The 25,007-nt window shown below is 37.6% G+C and overlaps 1 protein-coding gene across 1 annotated transcript in view; it reads left to right on the top strand.

Moving 5' to 3' along the window:
- ACBD6 (acyl-CoA binding domain containing 6) overlaps positions 1-25,007 on the top strand; it is a 143,734-nt gene that overhangs the window by 12,000 nt on the left and 106,727 nt on the right. The gene's annotated exons all lie outside the window — the stretch shown is intronic.

The raw sequence follows: 25,007 nt of genomic DNA, 5'->3' as shown, positions 1-25,007 counted from the left end.
ATGGTGCTGGAATTTGGGTCTATGCTTATGTGAGTGTAGAGCCCCACTCTTAATCACTTTGCTCCCTGTTCTATAACTTTATATATATGTGTGTCTATACATGATCTTGATTATGTAATGGCAGGATTTACTTTTTTTTCATCTTATCCATTCATAGATGGACACCTAAATTGTTTTCATATCTTGGCTATTGAAAACCATGCTGCAGTGAACATGGGAGTGCAGATATCTCTTTGAGATCCTGATTACATTTCCTTTAGATATATACCCAGAAGTGGTATTGCTGAATCATACAGGAGCTATGTTTTTAAGGTTCTGAGGAATCTACATACTGTTACTGTCATAGCTATACCAATTTATATTCCCACCAACAGTGTACAACTGTTCTTTCTCAAAGTCAGGAATGTTAACATTGATTAGGTATTATTGGCAAACTGATAGTTCGTTTTCAAATTTATCATCTAACTAAAGATGTCCTTTGTAATTATTTTTTAAAATTCTGATTCATCATACGATCTCGGATTATGCATATCTTCCAGTGGTCCTGTCTCTTTAATTTCCTTTAATCTAGAGCAATTTCTCAACTTCTCTTTTTCTTTCTTGATTGTGATATTTTTGAAGAGTATAGGTTAGTCATTTTATAGAATGTCTCTTATTTTGGGTTTGTCTGATGTTTCTTCATAATTAGATTCAGATCATACATTTTTAGGGGGAATACCACAGAATTGTGTCCCTCTCAGTACATTATACCAAGAGAAACATGATGTCTCTTTGTCCCAGTGTTGGTTATGTTAACTTTGACCACTTGCCTAAGGTGGTGTCTGCCAGATCTCTCTACTATAAAGTCCCTGTTTTCCCTTTGTAATTAGAAAGTAATTTGTGGGGAGATAACTTTGAGACTACTATGTAAGTATCCTTTTCCTAATCAGATTTCACCCGCTAGGTTTTCGTTATATATATTTTAAGTTAATTTCAGAGAGGGAGAGGGAGAGAGAGAAACATCAATGATGAGAGAGAGTCATTGATTGGCTGCCTCCTGCACCCCCCCTACTGGGGATCGAGTCCACAACCCGGGCATGTGCCCTTGACTGGAATTGAACCCAGGACCCTTCAGTCTGCAAGCCAGTGCTCTATCCACTGAGCCAAACCAGCTAGGTCTCAGCCACTAGTTTTAATATCCATTAATGATGTTCTAACTCCATCATTTCTTCTACATTTATTATTTGCCATCCCACTATAAGGATGGGCTTTCCCTTCTCCCCCATTTATTTATTTATTCATTGTCAAGAACTGTGAAAGGTCTAGGATTGTACCCTACTTGCAAGCTAATAAGTTAGCCTGTTACTGTTTCTTAGATGATGGCAGAGGTACAAGACTCTTGGGTCTGAGCCAAAGGACTTTATTATTCATAGCATGGCAAACTGCATGAGCTTCATTTGGTTTGCATTGGTTTCTCAAGTCCCCCAATTCCCCCAGGATGACGCAGGTGGGCCTAGAGAGATTCCTGCATATGCAGTGGGTTGTGCTCTGTGGAAGGAAGGAGCACTGAGCTTTGGGAATTCACCACTTTTATAGCAGGTGGAAGCAAGCCTGTTCTTTGTCAGAGGTTGGGAAGACATTACCTCATTCCTGAAGGTGGTTCACTGCACACAATCCTGAGAAATGGCTCAGGTAAAGAGTGGTCAGAGCCTGGCATACTAAACAAGAGTGCGTAGGGACACTTAGGGTCCATGGTTTATTACCTCTCTCAACACTCATGTTGTATTTATATCAGTGTGTATTCATGGATTTTTGTTTCATTCAGTGGGATATTATTTATTACCACCATTATTTATTTGGCCTCTAGGAACCCCTTCACAATGGCTCCTGTGTCCTCTTGATATATCCCCATCATTCTTTGAGCGTTTTCTTTCTGGCACAAGATGTTTCAAGATGTATTAGTTTCCTACAGTTGCCATAGGAAAGAATTACAAACTGGTACTTTGTAGTTTAAAACAACAGAAATTTACTCTCTCACAGTTCTGGAGGCTAGAGGTCTGAAATCAAGGTCTAGCAGAGCCAGGCTTTCTTTGAGGGTTCTAGGGAAGAGTCCTTCCTTGCCTTGACCAGCTTCTGGTGACCTCGGGTATTCCTTAGCTTGTGGCAATGTAACTCCAATCTCTGTCACTGTCTTCACATGGCCTTCTTCCCTGTGTGTCTGTATTTAATCTCCCTCTCCTTTCTCTCATGTAGACACCAGTCATTGGATTTAGGCCCCCTCGGCCCCCCCCCCCCCCCCGGCCAGCCTTAGACCACAACTTAACTTTTTCTTCAGCTTTATTGAGATATGATGTTTCATATTGAACCAAATATAAAATGAGGCCTTTGTCCTTTTTTTGGTCATTTGTTAAGGTATTATTGATCTTATTTACTCATTCATTCTATTCATTAATTGTACACTTGCGTGTGCAATTTATATCTCTAAGAGCTAGGGATACAGCAGTGAACAAAAGAGAACCTTCCCTGCTCTTAGGGAGCTTGTAGTCTGGCAGGCATGAGCAATTAAATAAGTAAGTAGGTGTTATAATGTATTAGAAGGTGATTAGTGCTATGGAAATAAAGCAAAAGAAGATTAGGGTGTATAAGAGGTAGGGTTTTAAATTAAATGGTCAAAGAAGGCTCATTGAAAAGATGACATTGAGCATGCATTTGAGATAGTGAAAGAGTGAACCATACAGTTATCTGGATATAGAAAAAAACAGCCAGTGCAAGTCACTCAAGCAGGCTCATGCCTGGTGTGCTCTGGAAACTGCAAGGTGGACTGAATGGTATATGGTGATGTGGCAGTGGGACAGAGAAATAGGAAATGAGGGAGGATGGAGCACATGGGATAGCCTGTTATAAGGATTATGGCTTTTACTCTCAATGACAAGGGAAATACTCTGATTGTAAAGTTATAAAAGATACGGTATTCTACATTGTCCAGTAAATATTTTAATGAAAGTAATATAGGTATATGGAAATAATTCCAACAGAATGAAAGAGTATAAAATGAAACTATAAAGTTTCTTGCCCCATACGTTATTATATATTATTTTTAGAACTATCTCTCTACTTGTGACTGTTTCTGTAATTCTGCATTGCTACATCTGTAACACTAAACTCTAAATTCTTTCTTTTAAAGGAATGCTTTTTGTAAATTGAACATTTGTCTGACATATAAATGAGGGTTAATTTGGGTAGTTCCTACAGTTTCATTTCTGTTTACCCTCTTCCTCAACGATTTTCAACTAGTGTCCCACAAGAATTTTTAAAACATGCAATACCTGACTAGTCAGGGGCACTTGGACCTCTTTTCCCTTTTATTGTGAAATTAAAAAATGATAACAGCCAACATAACAATAGCCGTCTGGTGTGAATGCCCTGTCTTGAACTATAAATATATCCTATATAATAAAAGCCTAATATGCTAAGTCCGTTCAACCAATCAAAGTATAATTTAATAATGATATGCTAAGGCCTCTCAACTGCTTGCTATGATGTGCACTGACCACCAGGAGACAGATGCTTCGACTGGTAGGTTAGCTTGCTGCTGGGATCCGGCTGAACGGGACTAAGTGAGATGGGCTGGACACGCCCTGGAGCCCTCCTGCGGTCCCGCCTTGGCCTTGATCATGCACCGGTGGGGTCTCTCAGACTGGCCTGTGCCCTCTTACAATCCCAGACCCCTCGGGGATGTCAGAGATCCGGTTTCAGCCTGATCCCACAGGCCAGGCCGAGGGACCCCACTGGTGCACGAATTCGTGCACTGGGCCTCTAGTAAGTCATATAATAGAATTGCATCTTGGTCATGTTGTATAAGTTTGCGTCTGATTGGTTAATTCTGGGTATCAGAAAATCTTTTTTTTTTTTTTAATATATTTTATTGATTTTTTACAGAGAGGAAGGGAGAGGGATAGAGAGTTAGAAACATCGATGAGAGAGAAACATTGATCAGCTGCCTCCTGCACGCCCCCTACTGGGGATGTGCCCGCAACCAAGGTACATGCCCTTGACCGGAATCGAACCCGGGACCCTTCAGTCCGCAGGCCGACGCTCTATCCACTGAGCCACACCGGTCAGGGCTGGGTATCAGAAAATCTTACGTACAAGTATAGGCACCTGCTTTTTTAACAAGTCACTTTGGAGCCATAAGAGTAGGTAATTGCTATTGTCTTTTTTTGGTAAATGAATCAAAATTATACCTATTATTTTGTGTCAGATTAGCAAATGTATGATATATTTTTTGGTGTACTGCAGAATTTGAGTAATTTGTTTATGTATGCCATGAGATGAAAAAGGTTGAAAATCGCTGCTCTATCTCCATTTCTACTCACATCTGTAAAACCTCTTGTGACCACCAGAGGGAGCAAAGTTCATTATAAAAAAGAATGATTTTATTCTCAGGAATTCTAGGGCTTTCTGTGTGTTTCAATAGTATTGTTAATACCTTGGTTCTCGCCGACTAGTCTCTTGCCTTTTTTTTTTTTAATCCCTTAGATCTTTAAAATTTGTATATTTACATGGGATCTTATTAGTAACTTTATTTCTCTTCATTTTACTGATCTGATAACTCTTAGACCAGCATCATTGTATTATATTTGTGTATTGTTAGTGAAGATAAATAGTATAAATGGGAGAACTCACACTTTTGTTCTGATAGCCAAATAAGTGGTTATTAGCTATTCAGTAGCCATCTGGCCTTTTTGTAAAACTTGGACTATTCATCATTGTCAGGTTATCTTTTACCTACAAAAAGCCATTGAATATCAGAGTAGATAAATTTATACATGTAGTGTACTTACCTATAAAGCTAGTCATAACTTTTGAAATTTCTATTTTAAAAATAATTAGATAGGGTTTTTTTTGCCCAGAAAATGATCTTCTTTGATATTGTTCTCATCATTTAGATTTAATGTTTGTCAACTATCAGGTATTAGTATTGAATTGGGTTTCTTTTCACTAGCTGCCTTATGCTAGAGAATTATTCTTTAAGGTACATTTTTTTCATGTATTGAACCTCTCATCTCAGAAAGAACCTCATGTAACCTGTAACCTTTATACTTGCTAGTACTACATGTAGCCTATAGGCTTCTCAAAGCCTAAGACCATGTTGTATTCATCTTTTGTGTCCTGGCCGTACTGCCTACAAGGTGTAGCACAGGGCACAGGGGCCTACTAAATAATTCTTAGATTATTCTAATGTTCTTTTCAAATAACACTAACCCCTTTACATTTTCCTCTTATCAACTATTTCTAAACATCTCCTGGCTCCTTTCTTGTTTCTTCAAGATCCAGGGCATAACTTATGCTCAGTATTAGGGGGATTACTTTGTTTAATTCAGCTAGCATTTATAGAGCACATGCAGGATGCTTTTAATTTCTAAAAAAAAGACCTATCTGGAAGTAAGTAGAAAATTAAGCATTTATCGTTAAAAGAGATTAAAATATACCCACATAGAGAAAGTGAATTTTGAATTAAGATTTGAATGTTCACCACTTTTAAGGTGATAAGAATATTATGAAGCAGAAGCCTACATGATTAAATATTGTTTTTCCCAAGGATACAGCCTGTGTTGATGTTTCTCCCTACCATCTTATGGTTTTAACTACAGCCTATGTTGATTCTAAATTTCCTTTTTAGCCGTGACCTTTTTCTGTATGATCAGGGCTCAGAGTTTTTAGACCAGGGTCACAAAAAAATATTTTTTAAAAAGTAAAATACCTCTAGGGACCAAGCCATTAAGATAAATGAGTGAAGTAGGCTGGAGTTTGTACACAGTCATAGCAGTTGTGGCTTACAGGGGAGTGCATGCTCTTTTTAAACAGGGGAATTCAACTTAGCTCTAGCCGCTTATTACTGTGAGTGCCCAGTAGTGCCAGATCGGATATGAAATCTAGTTTTTATGTGAAATCTCTTGGTTCTTAAATGTGAGCCATATCTACAGGCTACATTCAACTTGAGGGGCTCTGCCTGTTTTACTTTTAGTTTAACGTGTGTAAATATTTCCTGAGCATTTCTACATTAGCATTGCAGGTGGACTTCAAACTCAGGTTCAAGATAGAACTCATCAACTCTTTATTCCCTTCATCTGCTTTCAACTGTTTTCTTCTTTTTTATTCCCTATCTTATTTAATGGTACTGCCATATACCTATTTAGTTCAAGTGAGAAACCTAGGAGTAATCCCTGAACTTGCCTTATTACTTCTTAGTGGCCTAGTTAGTTACCAAGTCTCACTAGTTTTACCTTGTAAATATTTTTTTTTAAATTTACATGAAAGGACAATATTTATTTAAACAGAGCTCAATAGGGTAACCATGGTATCATCAGAGTGCATCCAGAGGAAAATCAGGAGGAGGGGCCAAAAGAGACTCAATCAACGGCACTCCCACACCTTTACTGTTTGATCTACACTGCCAGTAACCACATATGGTGCCGTCTTATGGAAATCCAAGGAGGTAACAAAGTGTTCATGCGCATTGAGGGTCTTCATGCATCGCCTGTTCTTATACCTTGTAAATATTTTACACCAGTTTCTTTCCCTCCCTATTATTTTAATCTTCATACGTCATTATCTCTTGGCTAGGTGTTGCAATACTTCCTACATATTATCCCTATTTTGTATTGGTCCCACTCAATCCTGTCTTCAACATTGCTTATAAGTGGCTTATTTTAAATATACATGGAATCTTGGGTGAGCCAGAGGGAAGGAGATACTTTAAAAGAGGCTGAAGAATATTTGCAATAGACAATTCTCCAGAATAAATCTGTTTTTGAAAAAGATCTTTATGGAGCAGAAGGATTTTGAACAAAAGGCAGGGAAATCCAAAATTCCTAGTCTGGATTAATATTGTTGAGATTTATGTAAATTGAATTGTCTATAGAGGGCAGTGTTTCTCAGTTTAAAGTTACTGTAACTTCCTGTGAAGATAAAATACACTTATATTGTGTTTATTTTGTTTCCTTTATAGATACACATTATAGTAAGATTAGAAATTAAAATTCTTAGCTGTAAGTAATAAATCAAAATGTAATGTTTTAATGAAAGATAACTATATAGTCTCAATATAAAGAACATTATTTTTTCTATCCAAAAATGTCTGGTCTTGGAATGATAGAAGAGAACTAAAAATGAGGAAATATTTTGTTTTATTCAAGTCAAAAAAGTTAAGAAAAATAAGCAACATGAATTTCATTTGGTAATCCAAGTTTATTAGAAAATTTAAAGAAAATTGGTATCTTGTATAACTAAAACTTTTTTTTACAAAAGAAATCTTAAGACTTTCCTATTTGTGCAGTAAAACAGGATGTATATTTTTGTAAGTGAAGCAATTACACATTTGAGTAGACTAATTGGATTATGTTAGCAAAGCCATAGGCAGAAGAGTAATCTTTTTGAAATGGGTTATTATTTCAGACTAGAGGCCTGATGCACGAAATTCGTGCAAGGGGCTTGGCCCTCCCAGCCCCAGCTGTCTCTGCCAGCCCTAACAGCACCGGCTTCATCCGGAAAGTTGTCTGGACAATCGTTCTGCTATCCGGTCTAATGCTCTTTATTATATAGGATTTGTTTTAGTTAAAAAACATTTTGGGTGAAATGTGTTAGCTTCCATATACAAATAATATCTGATACAGAAAAGCATGATGAATTAGTAAAAACATAAAGTGGTTCTACTGACTTTATAAGGGTTGCCCACTATGGAACTATAGAATTTTGAATGGTTGTGTATATGTATGTGTTTGCCAATTTAACCCAGTGGCCCCTATTTGTGGTTTTAAAATGTGTAATGTTTTGTTAGCTTCAGAGGGGAATTGACAAATCGATATTATCTGATAGATAGTATTTTCACATTTCTTCCATGCATTTATTTATTGAATTTGTTATATTTGTCACTTTATGAAAGGAAGCAGTATGTGCCTGTATGTGTGTTTATGCAAAAACTTTGAGTGACACCTTCATTCTTCATTAAAAAAAAATAACTTAGTGGCATAACTTAGCAAAACTTGTGAATGTTTTTAGGGCTCACATTTTATCTTTAAAATAACACCATAGTTTTGCACCAAAAATCTCATATAAAGTTAGTTCGGAATAAACATATTTGCATTGATAGTGGGATTAGGTTGTGCTGGAACCAGATTCTGAAATATGATAGGTGTTAGTTTTGATGTTTCTTCTAGCATTATCTAAGACATAATAAGTGTTGTCATCTTCCAGTTTTATAGTTTCTCTTCAGGTTAAACATTTCATATATTTCAAAAAAATTTGGTGAAACTCAGTAAATTGAATTGTCTATAGAGGGCAGTGTTTCTTAGGAAAGATCTTTTTTTTTTTTTTTTTCATCAAGATGTGCCCCGCCATGCTGAGTATGACTCAGTGGTTGAGTGTCTACCCAGCAACCAAGAGGTAATCAGTTCAATTCCCTGTCAGAGCATATGCCTGGGTTACGGGCTCAATCCCCAGTGGGGATTGTGCAGGAGGCAGCCAATCAATGATTCTCTCTCATCATTGATGTTTCTATCTATCTCTCCCTCCCTCTCCCTTCCTTTCTGAAATCAATAAAAATATATTAAAGAAAAAAAAGATGTGTCCTACTTACTCTTTTAAACATATAATTAGGTTTTATTATAGCATTTTATCATGTAACAGCTATAACACTGGACCATTTTAAATGTAGGGCCTGAAAATCTAATCTAATATATTTCATTTCTATTCTAAAATATACCAAAAAAGAATTTATCTTTTATACAAATTCTTTTTGTATAAAAGATAAATTTTATCTTTTACACACACACGCACAAACGACACGGAGTTAAAAGAAGTTCTTAGTCTCATTAGTTCTTTAATAATCCTGTAGGTAGGTACTATTATTCCCCTCTTGTAGATGAGGAAATTAAGGCTCAGAGAAGGTATTTTGACCAAAAGGTTAAGTAACCAACCCATAGCTAGAATATACAAAAGCAAAAGGTCAGACCTGGGCTTGTCTAAGAGACATGCATTTTCCCCACTCCACATTGCTCAAAATGTGTTCATGGATGTGTTGTTTTATTTCTGCCTTTTTCTTAAATATTCATCAAATATTTGACCCTAATGTATTGGAGCCTGATAGTCTTTTCTAGTACTACCTACCCTTTTAAAAGTAAGTATAGATTTCACTGTATTTTAAGCCAGCCTAATATACTTCCCATTTTATAACTTTTTAAAGAGAAATATACATCAGATTTGTTTCAAGATGGCTTTATAGCTTTGTATTCTTCCTTGACAACATAGTATTCTTGTATTTCTCACTGGATATAAGTTCGTATTAATGGAATTATTAATAAACTAGAGGCCCGATGCACGAAATTCGTGCATGGGGGGGCGGGGTCCCCTCAGCCCAGCCTGCACCCTCTTCAACCCTCTCACAATCCTGGACCGCTGGCTCCTAATCCCTCACCTGCCTGCCTGGTTGCCCCTAACTGCCCCCCCCCCCCCCGCTGGCCTGGTCACCCCTAACTGCCCCCCTCCCCACTGGCCTGGTCACACCTTACTGCCCCTCCCTGCCAGCCTGGTTGCCCCCAGCTGCCGCCCTCTGCCAGCCTGGTCGCCCCTAACTGCCCCCCCCCCCCGCCAGCCTGGTCGCCCCCAACTGCCCCCCTTCTGCTGGCCTGGTCGCACCTAACTGCACCCCCCTGCCCCCGCCGGCCTGGTCGCCCCACGCAGCCTGCTGTTCAGTCATTTGGTCATCCCTCACTAACCCCCCTGCCGGCCTGGTTGCCCCATGCAGCCTGCTGTTCAGTCATTTGGTCATCCCTCACTACCCCCCCCCCCGCCGGCCTGGTCGTAGGTAGCCATCTTGTGAGGGTGCGAGGGTCAATTTGCATATTACCACTTTATTATACAGGATTAAAAATTGTAAAATAATAGCAAAGTGGTCTTTTTCTTCATTCTGAAACAAAAGTCTCCATAATATTTTGGTGAGATTTTAGTCTTTGGAAATATTACATTTATCTGAAGATTTACGGAGAAATCTCAACATGAAGTAATATAATTTCAGAATTTTAATTTTATTATGTATAACTGTATATGTACATATAAACAGATATCAATATAGACATTAATTAACCTTTTAATGCAAGTATAAGATTATAAGAAATATTTTAAGCATGTAAATCCAAAGCTTCTGTTTTGGTGGTGATGGTATATTTTGTCATGTGCATGTATACATGTGTGTGTGTATTTTTAAATGTCCTTCATACTACCTACTATTATTTAGCATCTAATATTAATAGTTTGATGGTGTTATTAAGAAATTAAATAACATTTAAAACCTAAAAAATAGCAAAGTTGTGCCTGCATTTGGTATTAACATTGCATCTCAAATAATCCTCTCTATTGTGTACTTTACCAAAAAATGTTTGGAGAATTTAGTATATCACCATTTTAAAGTTTTTAAAATTCTTAACATTTTGGGATATTACAATTTTATATTATAAACCTAGATAGATAAGTTCTAAGTTTGATCTTCCTTCCTATCCCCCAAATTTGTATCATGTACAAAAGTTTTATATATTGAGAGATTGAATTTTTAAATGTCTAGTATTTTGTACAATAGTTGACTAAATAATTTTTATTACTATTTTAATCCTTGTTTCCTTTCTACATGTTGATTTTTATAGTCCATGGAGCATTTCTCTTATGTTTTATTCTGTGGGATTACTCTATATTTTTGTTCTTTACTCATTACTGTACTAGATTTCTAGATTTCCAAGTGCTATATTCTTTGTTTTCTTTTTAGATCTATTTGTGTTGTAAAACTAGAGGTGACTATGTTAATTTGTCCTTTGAGATTCACTTGAGCTAAGATTTATTGAGCCTTTCAGGTTGCATTACTTAGCATAAAGTAATGCTGTAATCCTGCTGAAATCTTATAATAATAATGATTAATTATATGTCATCTGAAATTTTTAAAGAATTTATGCACTTTGAATGTGATTTTCCCAGCAAATTCAAGATTCCAAATCACTTAGTTTTTACTTCTTTTCTCTAACATTTCTGCTGATCAATGCAAAATAATGAAATCATGCAGTATCATTATTGTTATTGGGCTGTGACTTAAAAAAAATACTGAATTAGATGTTATGATTTTCAAAAATTATTATTGGTGATGTATACACACACACACACACACACACACACACACATCTATACCTTTGTGTTTGTGGTATCTTCCAAAAAATTTTAAATTAGGATTGTTTTCCTTTAGACCAACAATTAACCTCCTTTGGCTTTATCCGGAGTTTCCAGGGATGCCTGATGGGGTGCTTCAGCTGACTCTTCCCTAAGCCATGATGCTGTTTTGTCATTTTCGGCTGCTCTGAGTTACTCTTGTCTATCATTAAGGTGTGCAGCAGCCTTTTTTCACAGTCTAGCTTTTTGTCAGGTGTCATCTAAGCATGTAAATCAACTCTGAGTAATGAAGTAATGTAAGAATTAACATATTTGGTACGTAACTATATTATGTTATAGGATATGTTAACTTAACCTTTTGCACTCGGATGTCGAGTGTGGCTCGACACGGTTAGCATTAGAATAAAGGAATCGAGAAAAAAGCAAGTGGAGTGCAAAGGGTTAAAGAACTGTTTGACTGTCCTTGGAATCCCCTCAGGTCAGGCCTTGGTATGTGTATGTGTAAGTTCCTAAAGTTTCAGCACATCAGAAATAATATCATGAAAAGCATAACTTTAGAATTAGAAATGTAAACAGGTTTCTGTGTTTGAGAGTGTGTATGTGTCTCTGTGTGCAGCTTTAAGGTTTTTAAGGAAACACATTGGTATTTACCTCTACTAAGGCTAAAAACCATGTATTTTTAATAATTTGTTTTCATTTTTGTGCTGTAGTCTTTTTACTACCTTATGCTTGTTGGAAAAGAGTAAGTCAGTTATCTCCTTTTTCCAAGATGACAGATTAATTTTAGATTATTTAAATAATTTAGGCTCAAGAAAATATATAGTTGCGAAGTGAACAAGACAGCAGTTGTAAGTTTCTATTATTTTCACAGGTTAATGCAAAATGCTCTAAAATTTTGGAAAACTTAGAATATACTTCTATTCAAATAACACATTTTTAAGAAATGGGTTTATTTTAACCAAAAAATGGTTAAGTATTTTAACCCACCTCCACACAATGGCATTTGGTTTAAATGCCATTTCAATCACATACTTTAACAATCTATTCACCATAACTTCACATAGTCCTTTAAAAAATTTTTTATAGTAAGCACAAGCAGAGTGGTCTTTTAATGCCTGGATGTTATAAGATGCTTTGGATAAAGCATTTGTTTGTATGAAAATAGTAAACGCTATGCTGCTCACTTCCCTAGGCCACTTGCTTTTTTTCCTGTGTATTGGAGTTCCTCGTCAACTGTGTAAATATAGAATCATGGAGGCTTGAGAATTGCTAGGTATTTGAAATGTAATATATAACCTCGAATAAGTGTGTTTTATAGATAGCCCTCATTTCATGCAGAGGCCTGTATTTAAATAACTCATATCATTGCTATTCTAAGTAGTGCTTTTGCAGTCAAACATCTGAAAGGTGATTGACTTTTCCCCCAATAGCTCCATAATTTATAAGAAAACATAAAATGAAAAGACTAAACCAAGATGATTTTGGTCATTGTTATAATCTTAATATCAGTATAGAGAATAAAGACTAAGTCTGTTCAAAATAGATTGGTCAACTTACTGATCAACTTAAATTTCATAACATAACTCCTTTTTATTGTTTAGTTTGTGTTTCTTTGCATTTAATTTGTAGATGTTGGGTGTCTTTGATTTTATGTCCTTTGAGAAATTTATGATCGGGTACTTTATTTATGACATCGTAGCCTCAGCTTAGGCAATTGATTGAAATACAATGTAGGGCAATTTAGTATGTATTTTTCTAAAAGCTTAAATTAGGAAAATGAACCAACAGTGCAAATGTGAGTTGTTTTGGAGCAAGGTAAGAAGGCAATGGCAGGTTAATTTCTTTATACTTCTTTTGGTCTTTTATTATTAGAATCTTATTTACAATATTTGATATAATTTGCTTTTAGAAATTTGTAGTGTATTGTCATATTTTAAAGTTGTTAAGGAAGATTATAATTCACTTGTTGAGGAGATTATATATGTAGAAAAGAGTTTGTAAACTATAGAGTGTAATGCCAATAAGTTATTTTTATTATTATACCAACTATAATATTTAACAGGGGCAAGAATTTTATTAGTATTCTACCAAAAATAAATGGGATATAATATTAGTGTAACTGGGGAAGTTAGTGAGTGATAACATAGCACATGGTAGACTATGTTGGATAAATGACTAGGTTGAAATTATAGAGAAATTATTCAGAGGGAAAAGTTAATACATTTCTTTTTTTGTGGCTGCAAACCCTGAATCATAAAGAAATGATTTAGTTAAGTCTTAAGTCATATTCCTTTAATTTAGTGTTGGAAAATACAGTTTTTCTCCATATATATCGAATCTGTCAACTGTATGAATTAGATTTTGTTAACTAAGTTGAAAATAAATGTTCATTTAAAAGAAATATATTGCAAAGGTTTGGGTTTGAAACACTGAATGCTACAATGTTTTCAGTCTGTCTGTAGAGTAATCCTCTTGTGGATGCAATGCAGTTATTCCCATCACAGTGCATGTGAAGTAAGACTCAGCTATTTGACACAATTTATAATTTGAGACCAAAAATATTAGTAACTTTGCAGCTTTACAGTTAGAGCTACTAGATGTTTATTGGTCTTTCAGTATTTAGAGTATGGCAGAGGTCAAAGAGAGTAGGTTGACTCTTGGGTACAATTAAAATACCAAATTTAAAAAATACATGCTCAGAGTAATTGAAAGGGAAAAAAGAGCATAAAAAGAAATAGATTTTTATAACACATTTGGGGTTGACTTTCTAGGTGCCTGTCCTTGTATTGAAAGGTTCTGTGTTGAAGATGGCTATTTATTTATTTACTAGAGGCCCGTTGCACGAAGAGATTCCTTCCCTTGGCTTCCAGCACCGGTTTTCCTCCGGCACCCAGGACCCAGGCCTTTGCTCCAGCCAGAGTCTGCCTTCTTTGTCTTTGCTGCAGACTCAGGCCGGAGTCTGCCATCTTTGTCTTTGCTGCAGACTCAGGCCAGAGTCTGCAGTCTTGTCTTCGCTGTGGCACTCCGCTCCTGTAGATCCTTTCGCCCCCCACCCTCCCTCTCATAGTAGGCGTCCTGCCCAGCCTGGCCACTCCGCGCCTGGAGCAGCTGGTCGGCCGTCATCTTTGGCCTTCTAATTTGCATACTCACTCTGATTGGCTGTGGGCGCAGAGGAGGTACAGTCAATTTACATGTTTGTCTATTATTAGGTAAGACTAGAGGCCCGTTGCACGAAGAGATTCGTGCAATAGGCCTTCCTTCCCTTGGCTTCCAGCACCGGTTTTCCTCCGGCACCCGGGACCCAGGCCTTCACTCCGGCAGGAGTCTGCTGTCTTCGCTGCAGACTCCGGAGTCTGCATTCTTCGTCTTTGCTGCGGCCGGAGTGCCGCTCCTGTAGATCCCTTCGCCCCCAGCCTTCCCTCTCATAGCAGGCTTCCTGCCCTGCCCGGCCACTCTGCGCCTGGAACAGCTGGGCGGCCGCCAGCTTTGTCCTTCTAATTTGCATATTCCCTCCTGATTGGCTGGTGGGTGTAGCGGAGTGATGGTCAATTTGCATGTTTCTCTTTTATAGTGTAGATTTATGATAGTATTACGGATGACTCCCTTTCCTCCTCCACCTAGCCCCTGGCCCACCCCATACCTTCCCCACACTATTGTCTATGTCCATGGGTTATGCATATATGCTCTTTGGTTGGAGATGGTTATCTTACGGTAAAAGACAATTTAAACTGGACACTGGCAGTGAGGCTAGATTGGCTTGGAGACAGGGGTTAGTGTTCTGACCGATACTGAAGCATTCTGGATGGAAATGCCAACTTTTCTCATATGCCGAAGTTTCCCTAATCATATGAAATATAATGATGGAAACCAGGTATAAGGAAATTGTCATGTTCTTGCCTTGTCCTTTTCTGTTATAGCTGCGGACAGAATAGCCAGTGAAGATTTTATGATGCTGTATTTAAGCTCACTAAATAGTTTAAGTATATTGACTCATAGGTAACTTGAAGTAACTTTAGGAAATAGGGCAGACCTGAAAGTAACAGAATCCTGTAGTTTGATTAATTAAAACTCCTAATGGAAGGGTGAGAAATTACACCTGAAGTTTATAAGAATAAGCCAAGCCCAGAAGAAATACAAATACCAATGACTAGTGAAAGATGCAGAATCTCACTGCTAATCAAGAAATGTAAGATAGAATAGTGTATACTTTCTTTTCAGCTGATAGGTTGACTTAATAGGCTGCTGGCAAAGCATGAGGAAATCACAGGCATGTACTTTTATTGGAGTATGAATTGACAGCAGTCGTGTAGGAGATGGTTTCTTTGCCTTCTGAAACCACCTATTCATTTAGCCTCCTTTGGTGTGAGGGCCAGCTTCAGCAGGGTCTTCTAGCTGAGCAGAGTCATGGAAGTTTTGATTCCTATCCCTTCCAGACTGGTGATGGGACGGGTTGTGTGTGGTAGAAGCTCTATCTCCAGCAGTTGCTTGGAGGTGTTAGCTAGCAAGCCTCGTTGGGGTGGAGGTAGGTGGGCAAACTTTGACCAAGGAAAGGCAGGAAATGGGAGGGAACTGGCAGTGAAATTGCTTTTCCTTTCTTCCTCTTCTGAGACATTGTGGTTCATTTATCCTGTATGGCCTAGCTCAGTGAAGCCAGCTCAGTAACTGTACTGTCTTTTACCTGCTTTTCCTCCTTACCTTCCTTACCTCCCTTTACCTCTCATTCTTCATATCCTGGTATTTCACCTCCTAAGATTTCCTGAGCTTGCAAGCTTTGCCTCAGGTTCTTTTCTTTAAGGAATATAGGCTAAGCAACTAACCATCCCACTTCTGAGCCTCTATTCCACAAAAGTATTTGGAAGTTCTAGAAGATATATGTATGTGGACATACACTGCAGTGTACCTTACTGAAAGGTTGGAAACCATCTAAATGGTCATCAATAGGGAAATGGTTAGATAATGATATATAATAGAATACTTTCTAGCAATAAAAAGAATGATATAGAAAGTTGTCCATGATATATTATGTGCGATAACGTGCAGTTCATTATGCTTAGTTTGACCCCATTTTGATAAATTCGGTCACTAGACAAATCAGGTGTGTTTGTGCCCTTAGGTGATTTTCAGAATTTTCCTCTGGGTAAATATGTGACTGCAAACTGAGCCAGAGTTGCTTCATAATAAAGGATGGAAACGAAATATGAGAATATTACTCCATGGGATTTGGAGGGAAATAATGAACTATAACTTTAAAATATATGTAGATTATACTTTTCCTTTAACCCTTTGCACTCACTTGCTTTTTTCTCGATTCCTTTATTCTAATGCTAACCGTGTCGAGTCACACTCGACATCCGAGTGCAAAAGGTTAATAGTATTTACTGACATTATAATTGACTGTGAATACTTACCTCTTCCTTCCTCTAAACTTGAAGCTCTAAAAGTTTAAGAAAACATATTCGTCTAGGTCACCATTGTACTCCCAGTTAGGAGGCAGTGACTGTAAGTTGAATTAATAGATAAATGAGAAATAATACATCTATATACAGTGAAGTAAAATATCTATTTCCTAGGTCATTTGTAGAACTATTGCTACTGAGCTTTTTGGACATATGTTATGATGCTAAAAATGTTTCAAAGCTGTATAAGTGGAACCAACATTCTCAATTCATTTAATCAAACAATTTCATTTTATATGTTCGTACCATTCCATAAAGTGAGATAGTAAACCACCATTCTGTTTCCACATTATGCAGCTTAATTATAAACTCAGGGTCAGACCTATCCTGGGAGGCAGCAAACCAATAAATCAGTATTACAAATGATATGCCCCAAAGGAGTGTTTACCAGTTACTTTAGCCAACTTATAAATGCATAGCTTAAAACCACAAGTAATTAGATGGGGTCTGGAATAAAGTGAATGGCAAGTTTCTTGGTATTTGAGAGTTGTTACCTCCATTTTGCTGATTCTCAGTCTAAGTTGTCACTGATAGTCTCTGTGTAGGTGTTTCAGGTTTCACTTTTCAATAGTAAAAGCTACATAAACTTGATTGTAACGACTAGGAAATAAAAATAAATCACTTAGAAGCAGCAAGTTTTCTGGACCATTAGAAAGAATTTCTTAAGCTTTTGGAATCTTAAGCTTTTTGGCCTATTATTTTTGGCATAAGTAAACTACTAAGAAAGATACATCTTAATGAAGATTTCTCATAATTGTTTTAATAATAAAACAAGTATTTTATTTAAAATTTAAGTACACCCAAAAATACATCCTTAATTTCTTTCCCCACCAAGTCAGGAAAACCACAAATGTTGGGAAAATGCCAGGCTCTTGTTCAATGAGCATTATAATCAAACTGTGAAACCACTTACAGATCTCTTGATAGATTGCCAGTGACCACCAAAGCCTGTGAACTTAAAAACATTTAATTTAGAATACTTAAAATACTGTTTATATTCATCCAAATTAGGTAGTAGAACTATCATCTACAGCTAGACTTAGATAAAAGGATACTAGGATAGTTAGGTTGATGTACTTGATATTTTTCTTACTATAATAAATATGATGATGCCTCGTCTTTGAAATATTTGAAAATGGTTAGCTGGAAAGACATCGTTTAAATTGTTTATTGATCATTGTTTCACTTTTATTATTTATTTTTTATTCATTATGTTAATAGTTTATTTCCCTTTTAAATGTTTTTAATGTTCTTCCCATGTTTTTTAATGTTCTTCCCAATCATAAGATTCTGTAATTTAGTAGATGTTAAGGTAGTGTGTAAAATATTGAATTCCTGTAACTTGCATTGTACTACTATGATATAGCTACTGAGTTACAAAGAAAGATTTAATAATATGTTCATTTATTCATTTACTTGTTTTTCTTCAACTTGCCTGGCATTAGTGTTAGATTTGGGGATACAAAAGTAAATAATCCTTTCTCTTGAGAGATCAAAATCTAATGAAAGAGAAAAACCATTTAAACTGGTCATTTCAGTGGAGTGTGAAGAGTACTAATAACATTATGAACAAAGGTCTGTGGAATCACAGGAATCACTATCTGCTTGTTGATAGCCATGGAGGAAACCTTTACGCTGGATCTTATGCTTTGAGTAAACTTATTAGTGGAAGAAGAGGATGGAACAGCATTTTGTATAGAGACAGCAGATAGAAGTATAAGGGAATCTATATATATAGAAGCCTAAATGACCGAATGACCGGTCACTATGATGTGCACTGACCACCAGGGGCAGATACTCAACGCAGGAGCTGCCCCCTGGTGGTCAGTGTGCTCCCACAGTGGGAGCACCGCTCAGCTGACTGATGGGCACCAGACGCTGGGCTCACGGTGAGCGCAGCTATGGTGGCGCAAGCCTCTCCCTCTGCAGCAGTGCTACCAAGCTGTGGCAGTAGGTGCAGCGGGGCCAGGATGAGCAGGAGCAGCGCCCGGTCCGGGTCCCGGGCTCCTCCCCGGCCACCTGCCACTTCGCACACTACTACATCCCCCAAGGGGTCCTGGATTGCCAGAGGGCGCAGGCCAGGCTGAGAGACCCCACTGGTGCATGAATCTGTGTACCAGGCCTCTAGTAGAAGTATAAGAGAGTTTGACAAAGAAAATGGAGAGGAGCTTAATGTGTATCAGTCATTGCTTAGGAAAACATGGATGGGTAGATTAGGGTTAGACTGTTATTTTAGCAGCATTATGAAGTTCTATGTGGAGTGAAGAGACACTACCCTTTATGGTTCTTTTAAAGGAAAAACATTATTTTGCTTTTAAATTTTATAATTCATTCATATATTAAAAAATATTTAAATGCCCACTACTTGGCAGACCTTATATTATTACTTGGGAATTATTAATGTAATGATTTACACTTAAATGTGAGAAGTATAGATATTGATCTAGAAAAATTCATATATAGAACTATATTATATGATATTTGAAAGAATAAAGGGAGTATAAATGGTGATGGAAGAGACTTGACTTGGAGTGGTGAACACACAATACAGTACACAGATGATGTATTATATAATTGTATATCTGAACCCTATATAATTTTATTAACCAATGTCACCCCAATAAATTCAGTAAAAAAAGAAAACTTATGTACACACACACACAAAAGAGGTAGTTTAGAAAAGTGTGAATGTATCTATAGTGCTTAAAATTTTTAATGGTAGATTGTTACAGGAAAATTACAAGAGTGATATGTAGGTAATATCCTTAAAGAAAACTGTTAAATCTTTTTGGAATTCTGAATGTGATATGTTAATATATACTCTTATAATAACTGTAAATAAAAGTGCATTCTTAAATAATCATAAAATATGTAAAATGTTCATTTTTCTTCCTGTTGATTTTAGTGTGCTCATACTTATCAACATAGAGAAATAGAAAAAATTCTGTCAAGGATGTTTTCTCTTTTAAATTTGTAATGCCAACTGTGATATTTTTGTTTTACCAAGGTCTGAAGGATTCTCTTTCATAAACTTTAGGTATCCAATACAGTCTGTCTATTGCTCAGCTCTATTGTAAGATATGTCTATCACAATTCATCTTAGCCTAAATGGCATGTCAGAAGGAACAACTATCACTCTCATCTGTAAGGGAACAAGCAGCAGATCCAGGGAAAAGGAAAACCTACTAAGGGTAAAGATATTATGGAGTGGCTGGCAGTTCAAGTTACCAGTTTTAGCTCATGCCTTGAGTATTGACTATACTACATAAAATTCTTTCAGGGGTGTGTGTGTGTGTGTGTGTGTGTGTGTGTGTGTGTGTGTTATTTTTTAGGATTACAGAACTCTTAAGACATTATTCAACATAGCTTGGAAGTATCCTTCCTTCTGACAGTTTTGGAAGTGATAAAATAGATCCAGGTTAGGTTGTCAATTAATAATAACTTAAGAAATAACTTCATGAGTTTCCCTTTGGAATTTTGAAGTTTTGGCTAGCGTAGTTTAAACGTCACTCTCTTATACTACCTTGCTTATTGTTTATATTTAATTTTGTAGTCTTTGAAACTTTATTTTAACTCACAAGATGTTATGGGTGTTTTGAAAATAAATGACTTCATATTTATTAATTGTTATAGAGGTTACAACCTCATTGCAAGAGACTTCTTCTAAATCACATCTGTAGTAAATATTTTTATAGAAATATGGTCATAAATAGTCCCAGGAAATCCCTATTGAATATGCTGTATTTATATTTCAATTTTATGTTGTTGATTTGCTGTTTTAAAATTGAATATAATTAGAATAAATAATATGCTAATGCCTTCATTTTGCACTTTGAGTCAAAGCTTACTAAATTAAACCTTTACTCCCAAAGTAACTTCTTGATGAAAAATATGCAGTTTACTGGGTTTAAATCTTTTCTTGAGATCACGTGTGTCTGATTTTTCCATTTGCAAAATTTAAGAACATTGCATAATACAACTAGGTGCATAACAGTCTTTTCCTTGTACAAGCATCCCTCATTTAATAGAATCCTGAGTAAGAGGAATTTATGAATTAAATAACTAATTGACTTAAACTTTTCCTCTTCCCCCTGGAACTTGAGATCTTGGCATTGTACATATATCACCAGGTGGGGAGTCAGAGTTCTCTCACTGTGAATGTTATAGTTGAATTAAAATGAATGTGTGAGAACATCTTTTAAATGTACTAACAGCTATTAGTGAGCTCCCTAGTCCCTAATAAACAGACCTTTATATAGGGACTAGAATAGTCACAAAGGACTAGTCTTCTCATTTGCCTGTCATCATCAGGATATTCATCTGCTATGAGTCCTAGTTATTATGAGCTGAATCTCCTTAGCTAAGCTAAGATTGAATACTGGAATCTCTGCCTTGATGAATTGCTGTTTCCTCACATGCAAAGATAGTAACAAACTGTAGAGATATAATTGGGGGGAGATTTTAGGAAAGAGAATAGTAAATTATAATTATAGAAAAGTGCAAAAAAAGTTAAATTATTGAACATGGCTTCAAAATTAGAAATGTTAAGGTAGACTGGGGTCAAATTACTAAAATCCTATCTAATAAAGACGGAATATGCAAATTGACCGTAACTGCGACAAAGATGGCAGTGCCCACAGCCAATAAGGAGGGAATATGCAAATTGACGCAACAAGGCAGAGGCAGAAGGCGGCTCTGGCCGGAGCGAAGGTGGAAAGGTAGCTCCGGCCGGAGCGAAGGCAGTGCCAGCAGCCAGGGGAAGAAAGGCCTATTCTTGCACGAATCTTTGTTCATCGGGCCTCTAGTATTAGATATTTCTGTTGAATAACTGGACTATCTTAAGTATTCTGGTATGCTACCAAATTGCCTTCTCTACTGTTTCTACCTGTTTTTATTTAGACCTGGTCAATTCCTGTTCATTCCATGAAGCCCCCAATCTACACTAATTTCTCCTTTCTATAAATCTACCACATTTATTGTTTCTAGTATACATTTTAATATTTGATCTTATCTATTGTTTCTTACCTGTTTTATATGTTAACATCCTAAATCCCAGGTAATATTAAATGTCTTGATAACAGGTACCTTGATTTATATATCTTTCAGTGATAAGCTCAGTGTTTATTACTGTGTTGAATTGAGTGGAACTGAAAAATGTTAGGGATATATGTTAACACAAATTATGCCTCTATGTGGACATATGCTCTTTGAATGTGGTTCTAACAATTATATTGTCTTTTTAAAAACATTCCAGTTACTGAATCATGCTTATTCACTGACTAGAGGCCTGGTGCACGAAATTCGTGCACTTTGAGGGGGGGGCCCTCAGCCTGGCCTGTGCCCTCTTGCAGTCTGGGATCCCTGGGGGGATGTCCAACTGATGGCTTAGTGGGTTTAAGTTGTCAGTCAGACATCCTTAGCATTGCCATGGAGGTGGGAGAGGCTCCCACCACTGTTGCTGTGCTTGCCAGCTGTGAGCCCGGCTTCTGGCTGAGCAGCGCTCCCCCTGTAGGTGCACACTGATCACCAGGGGGCAGCTTCTGCATTGAGTGTCTGCCCCCTGGTGGTCAGCGCGCATCATAGTGACCGGTCATTCCACCATTTGGTCATTTGCATATTAGCCTTTTATTATATAGGATACGCTGTAGACGAGGCCCCCTAGAACCATAAGAAATGCAAAAAATTCACTGTTAACTCATTCTCGAATTGCCCCCACTTAAAATCAAATTGCCCCCCCTGTGGGGCGTGTGCTGCACCTTGGGAACCACTGGGCTTGGCACTTTTCCTCTCTGAGCTTCATTTCTGAATACATACGCATATACCATGGGAATTGTAATCTCTTCTCTGCCTACCTCACTGGGTTGTCATGAGGAGGTGCTGAGCTAATTAAACCTAGGAATGTTTCATCAAGTAAGTGATGTCTAAACAGGAAGTGATTGTTATTTTTAAGCTCACAGGTAGGGTCTGACCCTTGGGGGCCGCTCAGGCCTGCCTCCACCCGGGTCTGGAGTTGTAGGGAGGAGAGGGTGTGCCCAGCCCCAGCGGAGGGGGCCTGGCAGCGGCGGGCCGCGAGCCCCAGGTGCCTCAGGGACACTGACGGGTAGTCACCGGCGTGCTATTGTTGTGGGTGCCCCTGGCGGGGGTGGCGGGGAAGAGATTGGGGGTTGGGGGTGCGGACTGCAGCTCCCCCAAGGCTGGGTCTTCTCCCGTCCAGTAAGCCTCCCCATACCCCCGGGGGTGCAGGGGCAGGGGTAGGGTGTCCATGCAGGGGGATTGGAAGAGCTCCCCATGGCTGCTTCCTCTTCCTTTTTTGCAGTCCGGGCTCCTGTCAGGCACTCTCCTCAGACCCCCAGGAACTTGGCTCCAGCCAACCATCCTCTGCTGTGCTCCTCTGCTGTGCTCGCAGCCTCCTGCTGGTCTGTCAGTATGCAAATTGGTCATTACTGGGACACCATAACAGACAATTAGCATATTACCTCTTTATATGTATAGATGGGCTATTTTGAGCCATGCTGTAGGAGAGAAATATTAAACTAGGATGTATATTATCAACATTGATAAGAAGCTAATGTTTATAGTACAGCAGATTTTTATGGAATAATATATTTAGTGTATATGTATGTCTATATATCTTTACATTTTATTGTATGAAAATCTCTTCTGTTTTTTCAATTAATTTTTGTCTCCTTCAAGAGAAGCCACTTATCTGAATCATCTGAAGTGATTATAATTTTTCTCTGACTACTGATTGTAAGCTTTCTTAGCACTGATCTGATTATTGAGGTCTTTTAAGCAATAATCGACTGGCAAAGGAAAATGTAATCTAGTGGGCCAATGAACTAGTAACTTTTGATCTCTCACTGAGACAAGGTGAGATGGAATAAGAGACCTTTTCTTTCCTTAGGAGTCTGTAGGGGAATGCTAAGAAAAGGTAGGTCCCTCTTGAACAAAGAGATTGGGGACAGTTCAGCCCACCAGGATGGTTTAGGACTGAAAGAACAAGCAGGATTCAACATGTAAAGGACCTGCATATGGCTTTAGTTGGTGCAACTCAGTTGATTAAGTGTGTCCTCCAGTGCACCAAGAGGTCACTGTTTGATTCCTGGTCAGAGGCAGATTCTCTCTCACCGATGTTTCTATCTCTCACCCTCTACCATCCTCTCTCTAAAATCAATAAAAACATATTTAAAGAATAATAAATAAATGAAGGACCTGCATGTGGCAGGTGTAATTCCTCTCTACTTGCAAAGGAATATATCTTCCGAATTAGGTAGGTCCTGACCATCCTCTCTAGATGTACTCATAATTTCTTCCAGGCTTATTTTAGTTGTTGAATTACTCCAGTATGCTTTGTGTAGGAAGAGGAAGCCAATGATCTGTGTTTAGTCTGTCATCTTCCTATTGTTTTAGGATAAGCTTGCTGTTTATGCTGTTTTTCTGATGTTTCCAGAGTTTTCAGGTTTTCTATTTAATATAATTTTCACATACTCACTAAGCTTTTGTTATAGTGTGATGTTATGAAAGATAATTTATTTGATCTCTTGCTAAATAAAGGTCAGCATTTGATCATACACATGATCCCCTACTTACGATATTTTGATTTTATGATGTGCAAAAGTGATACACATTCAGTAGAAACTATACTTCAAATTATGAACTTTTATCTTTCTTGGGCTAGTTGGAACAATACTGTCTCTTGTGATGCTGGGCAGCAGTAGTGAGCCACAGCCCCCCATCAGCCACCAATCACGAGGGTAAACAAACAATACTCTTCGGTGTAGTGTTGCCAGAGTTTATTGGATATGATATTGTGTTTAGTGTTTTCACATCCCATCATGTCTTCAAAATGCTCATCTGTGTCCCCTGCTTCTGGTGAGAAGAAGAGGAAGGCAATCACTCTTGAGATGAAACTCAAGATAATTGCCCAACTGTAGGCAGTTGTAAGTGTTCTGAGCATGTTTAAGGTAGGGTAGGCTAAGCTATTATGTTTGGTATGTTAGGTGTATTAAATGCATTTTCAACTGGTGATACTTTCAACTTGTGATGGGTTTATCAGGATATTAACCCCATCATAATTTGAGGAGCCTGTGTATTCATTGTGTGAATTTTTCGGATATTCTTCACAATTAATTGAAAGGTATAATGGAAATACCTTTTAATGTTTCATGTTAGTAGTTTATTTCATGCTTTATCAGTCTCTTATCAAAGGAATGTTCTGCATGCCTGCTGTTCCTATAACCAGTGTTTTCACATGTTCTTGGACCAACTGCATCCAAGGTGAAGTTTGCCGTGAATTCTCTTCAAGCTGACCCTCAGTAGTAACAGAAAATACCACACCAATTACTGCCCACACATTAATGGTCT

This window comes from Eptesicus fuscus, chromosome 22, assembly GCF_027574615.1.
Source record: "Eptesicus fuscus isolate TK198812 chromosome 22, DD_ASM_mEF_20220401, whole genome shotgun sequence".
NCBI lineage: Eukaryota > Metazoa > Chordata > Mammalia > Chiroptera > Vespertilionidae > Eptesicus > Eptesicus fuscus.
The sequence above is the reverse complement of the archived record's forward strand: the minus strand, read 5'-3'. Positions and strand labels throughout refer to the sequence as shown.